The sequence below is a fragment of the Corylus avellana genome, chromosome ca2, assembly GCF_901000735.1.
Source record: "Corylus avellana chromosome ca2, CavTom2PMs-1.0".
Classification (NCBI taxonomy): Eukaryota; Viridiplantae; Streptophyta; class Magnoliopsida; order Fagales; family Betulaceae; genus Corylus; species Corylus avellana.
Window position 1 is genome coordinate 50735887 of NC_081542.1, and position 5481 is coordinate 50741367.

General features: G+C 32.5%; 1 protein-coding gene across 3 annotated transcripts in view; it reads left to right on the top strand.

Annotated features, from left to right (window-relative positions):
* The first annotated feature begins 3062 nt into the window (after window positions 1-3062).
* LOC132172761 (myb family transcription factor PHL7) overlaps window positions 3063-5481 on the top strand; it is a 5780-nt gene continuing 3361 nt past the window's right edge. For 2 of the 3 annotated variants that reach the window (XM_059584324.1, XM_059584327.1), the window contains exon 1: window positions 3064-3328. The gene's annotated coding sequence lies outside the window, so the exon portion shown is untranslated. Of the gene's footprint in view, window positions 3329-5481 lie in introns of all 3 variants that reach the window. The other variant, XM_059584323.1, reaches the window with a different exon arrangement.

Here is a 5481-nt window from a genome sequence, read left to right on the forward strand (position 1 = left end):
TCCTTGATTGCTTCTAGAGGCCTAGTATTAATGCCACAATAGTAATTTGAGCATTCCGAGTAGCAGCTACCCTAAATATGCTTCCCTTCCTTACACAGGAAAAATCTCAAAAAAATTACAAAAACTCACCTACAACAGTTTTCCTGTATCTTCCCTATTCATTAGGATTGCTACATTGGGTTCAATTGTAGCAATCCACATGGTTTATTATCATCATAAAATAACATTCACTTTCATCCTCACATTTTCCTATGCAAAATAAATGAATATAAAAACAAAACAAAAGTAAAACAAATAGTATTTTAATGTTATAGGGAATTATAAAGGTAAGCTATTGTAGAGTGAATTTGAATAGGAAGGTAAAAAGTAGTTTGATTCTCTAAACTTAGGGAAAATGAGAGGAAAGCTGTTGAAAATGCTAGTTTGTATTTTGTGATGATCGCAAACGAAAGTAGCAACATTTTATGATGTAAGCTGATGGTATATTGGATGATGCTAAGCTTGTAGCTCTTTACGTGATCCTAACCTTGAATGACAATTGTTAAGTGCAGGCAGTTTAAGGGGTAATTCTTGTGTTCTTTTAAAAATGAAGTGGCTTTTAAAATTATTATTTGATCAAAATTTAATAATAATAATCAATACAAGAGTGATTTGTAGCATTAATCAAAAGATATAATATTTTATAACTCTTTTATAGACATTGTGTTCCGGCAAAATTATAAGATAAACCAAATAAAGAGACCGAGGAGGGTGATAGAGAAATACAGCAGTTGTGAGGCAGGAGAATGCGACACGTCTGGTGGGGACTGGGAGTGCCGGCTTCCAACAGTAATGGGGCATCTTAGGGACTTGAATACTAATTCTAAAATAAAGGGATTTAGATAGAGCACTTCATGCCACCTGCTATTCGAACCCCACTTGCTGGTCAAATAAACTCCCACGGAGGCTGTCCGTCCATTGCTGACGCTACATTTGGAAGTTGGAAGTTGGAAGTTGGAACTCTCCCTTCCCCTGCTGGCTGCTGCTCAATAAAATTAAAAATATAGCCCGAGAAAGATGGTAAACGGTAGTTGGGCAGCCCAACTGTTTGACAAGGCTAAGGCCAGTTGTTTAGCGAGGTTTTAGGTTTACTTTTGATTCAATTTAAAATAAATAAAATAAAATGAAGTTTTGGAAGCCAATGAGACGCAGTGGATCATCAGCATGAGCACCGGAATGAACATGGACTAGAAAAAAACAAAAGAAAAAAAAAGAAAAGGGAGCCATCTCATGACAGAAATACAACAAAAAGATAAATCCGGAGACGTGCTTTTCAAAATGAGGTAAGAGGAAAAGGACGAGATTGCCAGAATATTTGTAATTTGTTTAGGACAGTGGACGGAATATTATGGAGCAGATTCCGTTGAAGCCGGTCATCATGTAACATTAATGTCACCTCCGTCCAAAAATAAAACTAAAGATTGTAACGTTAGTAATAAGTATCCTCTGCACCCAGATTACACAATCAAAATTCAAAATATTTTACTGCAAACGGGATGATTGGAGGCTGAAAATATCATACGCATCTCCTGCTGCTAGTTTAAAATAACAAAAAATCAAAAGACAAAAGAGAATAAAGTTAGGGAAAAGTCCACATAACCCCTTAAACTATCACTCAATTGACAATGTCCCCCCAAACTTTCAATTGTGATAATGTTCTCTCAAACTACCAAAAATTGTCAATGTTCCCCCAATGATGAAATTACTCTTAGTTAAATTATAAAAATAAAAAATAAAAAAAATCCAAACGATGGCCAATTTGTTTTTTTTTTTTTTAAAATCAATTTTATAAGAAAAAAAAATTAACAAAATTTCGATTTTTTTTTTTTATAAAAATTGAAAATTTTCGTTTTTTTTTTTTTTTTAAAAAAAAATTTGTTTTATAATTTTATTTAAATAAAAATTTACATTTAAAAAAAATAAAATTTTCGTTTAATACAATGAAATTTTTTGTTTTTTTAAAACTAAATAGTTTTTTTTTCTAAATAAAAATTTCCGTTTAAAAAAAAAATTAAAAATTTTTGTTTAAAAAAATATTATCTTTAAATTAAAATTTTTCATTTTTTTAAAATCATTTTTTTTTTAATTTATAAGGGTATTTTTGTCTTATTGAAAAATCTATAGGGGTATTTTTGTCTTATTGCTAGTTTTGAGAGGGACATTGACAATGTTTTGGTAGTTTGGAGGGGACATTGTCGCAATTGAAAATTTGGGGGGACATTGTCAATTGGGTGGTAGTTTGAGAGGGGGTATGTAGACTTTACTCATAAAGTTAACAACATTCGTGTACCCAGCCTTTTCTTTTAACCTCTCACTTAATTTCTCTTATAGAAATAATAAAAAGAGCCGATGTTAGAATTCTATAAACAAATGTTGTTATCATTTAACTACAAATTTGATATGATATTTATAATTGTGGGAGAAATATAGAAAATGGTAACTAGAATCCTACACCAAATAAATGAAGGCAATGTGCATAACTGACACAACAATTGCATTAGTTTTTTTTTTTTTTTTTAGTATACCCAAAATAGGTATGAGTAGAAAAGTCCAAATACACCCAAATATGAAATATCTGTCACTAGAAAAAGTAAGAAAAAAAAAGAAAAAAGAAAAAGAAAAATGCTAATAGCAACTAGCCATAGAAAAGGAAGAAAGAAATGAGGAGAAAAGAGTAAAAGATTCGCACAATTGTTCATCTTGGCCGTCCATTTTCATCCAAATACTCATACCATGCCACGTATTTCACTCAAAAATAAATAGTAAAATATTAATTAATTTTTAAAAAGAAAATAAAAATAATCAAAAAGTTTAAAATCAAATAATTATAAAACTAGGGTGACCAGATATTTTTTATTAATTTATTTATTATTTCTATTTTTATTTTCATTTTAAAAATTAATTAATATTTTATTATTTAAATTTGAGTACGACACATAGCGTGGTGTAAGCTGTTGGATTAAAATAGGCGGCCAAGATGGACAATTGGAGAACCTCTAATTTTCACTCGGAGGGTATCCGAATCGTGGAATGGGGCGACAAGAAAGAAAAAAAAAAAAAATTAACTTTGGTAGGACTTTGCGTGGTCAAGTCTTGTTGTTGTTTCTCAGTTTTCAGCTCCCTCTAAATTCTAATGCCCAGTAGTGCGTCTGACCCTGAGATCCTAGAAAAGAGACTCATTTCCTCCCAAAGTTTCTATTTATATCTACCAAATTCAGTCAAATTGGAGGGAGGGAGGGAGCCGAAATTGAAGGGAGGGCTTTGATTTTTGTCGGGAGCGTAGATCTGGGTATGTCTCTTCTCCTCGCAATAGTATCTGGCTCTATGTATGTTTTGCCCACAAGTTCTATGTTTGTTTCTGTTATTATTATTATTTTTTTTTTCCGCTTTCGCTTTGACTTATTTCTTTTATTCTCATTCTCATCCTTATTCTTCATCTGAATTCATATTCCTTCGTGGTATGTCAGAGAAGGTGTTTGTACTACTTTGTCTGAATAGAATCTGTCGTGTCAACTTTTGTGGGAAGTTAATGTTTCTCAAACCCTAATTGTCTCTCTGTGTATGTCATGTGTTTGGATGCTCTTATGTTGTTTTTCATAATGGGTTATTTTCTGCTTTGCTCTTATTTCCTTTATTCCATGTCAAAGGTTTAGCTTTCTTTGTAGTTCCCTGCTTCACCGATATGGGGGCCAAGTCTAATGTTTCTTTATATTCCTCTGCCTCCAAAATTTTACAGATTTAGTTTGGTTATGTAGATTTATCACCTACTCGACATTTTCCTATGTAAGAGGAACCGCGCCAAACTAGTCCCACGGTGTTGTCCTTGACATAGATAGAGAACATTCATATCTTCGCTAATTAGACAAAAGAAGCTGAATATTCCTTAAAATGGCTTTGAAAAAGAAAATAACGGAAAGAAAGAATTAAGGATTGTGATGGTTGTTACTTAAGACTCTAAGACTGTGTTTGGGAACTGAGAATTGAGTCCTTAAATAAAGATCTTCTTTTGACAAGTTTCCAATCCATCCCCTTTGGTTATGTTTTATAGATGAATGAGGATAGGTTGTGGAGTAATTTGATTTGGAATAGATTGTGAGGTATTACCATATCTCTTTTTGCTGTTGCTTGTTAGTTAAAAGTGTAGAACAATTGTCATGGTTCTCTTAGGTATATTGCATTAATTCCAAAGGAGGTCAAATATTCTGGTGATAAAAATCCGAGTTTAACCAACTGTTCTCGAAATGTTTCGATAAAAAATCATGTGCATTGAGTGAGGCAAGGTTACAAGTTTCATAGGTGGTGGCATATATGGAATACTGCTTCTTTAGTGATGGAGTTCCCTGAGATCTTTACTATACTTGATGCAAATGTATTGTTTAAGAGGGCATTGCATCCTTCCATAGTTGTATTTTAGCTACTAAATTTGCTATCATTTTATCATTTTTTTTTTGTGAAGCTTCTGTGTATACCGGAATTTTTTTTTTTTCTAGTTTATTACTCTATCTTGCGCAAGCCATGGTGATAGTAGTCTTTTTAAGCGTCCGGTTCTGGATTTCAGTTACTGAACAAGGCGGTATTGTCATGCGTTGTGCATGCCAAAAGAGTGGTACAGTCTTCATAATTGGATTTTTCCAATGATAATGCAAGCAAGTTTAATAGAGCTCTTTAGAGTATGACATTTCGTAGTTTGTGTGTCTCATGCTGGAGCAAATATAGATGCTCCTACACCAGAATATGGGATGCCCAATCATCTACTAGCATGTAGGCCTGGTTTTTCTTTTTCTTTTTTTGGGTTGGTACTTTCAATAATTTTTTTTTCCACCCAGATTTATATATTTATACAAGGTTGTAACCCATAATTTCAATATCATTACAGTTGCTTCATAACATGATTAAATTTTGGAGGCTTTGCGAAAGTTTTGTGCAAACATTGATATATCCAACAACGAAAAGTATGTTAAGAACATTGAAGAGTTTGAATAGGGCCTGTCCAATTTTTTAATATTACAATCATTTGCATGAGCAAGGTCTTGTTCGTATGTTAATTAATGTGAATCTTCCTGAATGTCCTGTTCCAGTTTGAAACTGTAACATCAGTATTCCTGTTTCACATTTAGCCTGATATTTTCCATGCTTTGCTCAATCTCGCCATTCTTGCTTATAGTAGTCTATCTGATCCCAGCCCATCAATATTTTTTGGCCAATCTCTTAACTTGGGGTTTAGGAGTAACGTAAAATGAAATCTCTTATTTTCTTTGAATTAATTTCATAGCTTTAATAGCAGTGTGATTAATTTTTGAAGTATAAATTTCTTCCACAGTGGTGTGTATATTCAAGATGCTTATGGATATAAATGAAACTTGTTTTCAGAGTATGATATTGTTTTGGTCTTTCTTCCTTTCTTTCTATCAATGAATATATTCAATCTGACTCACCATTTTT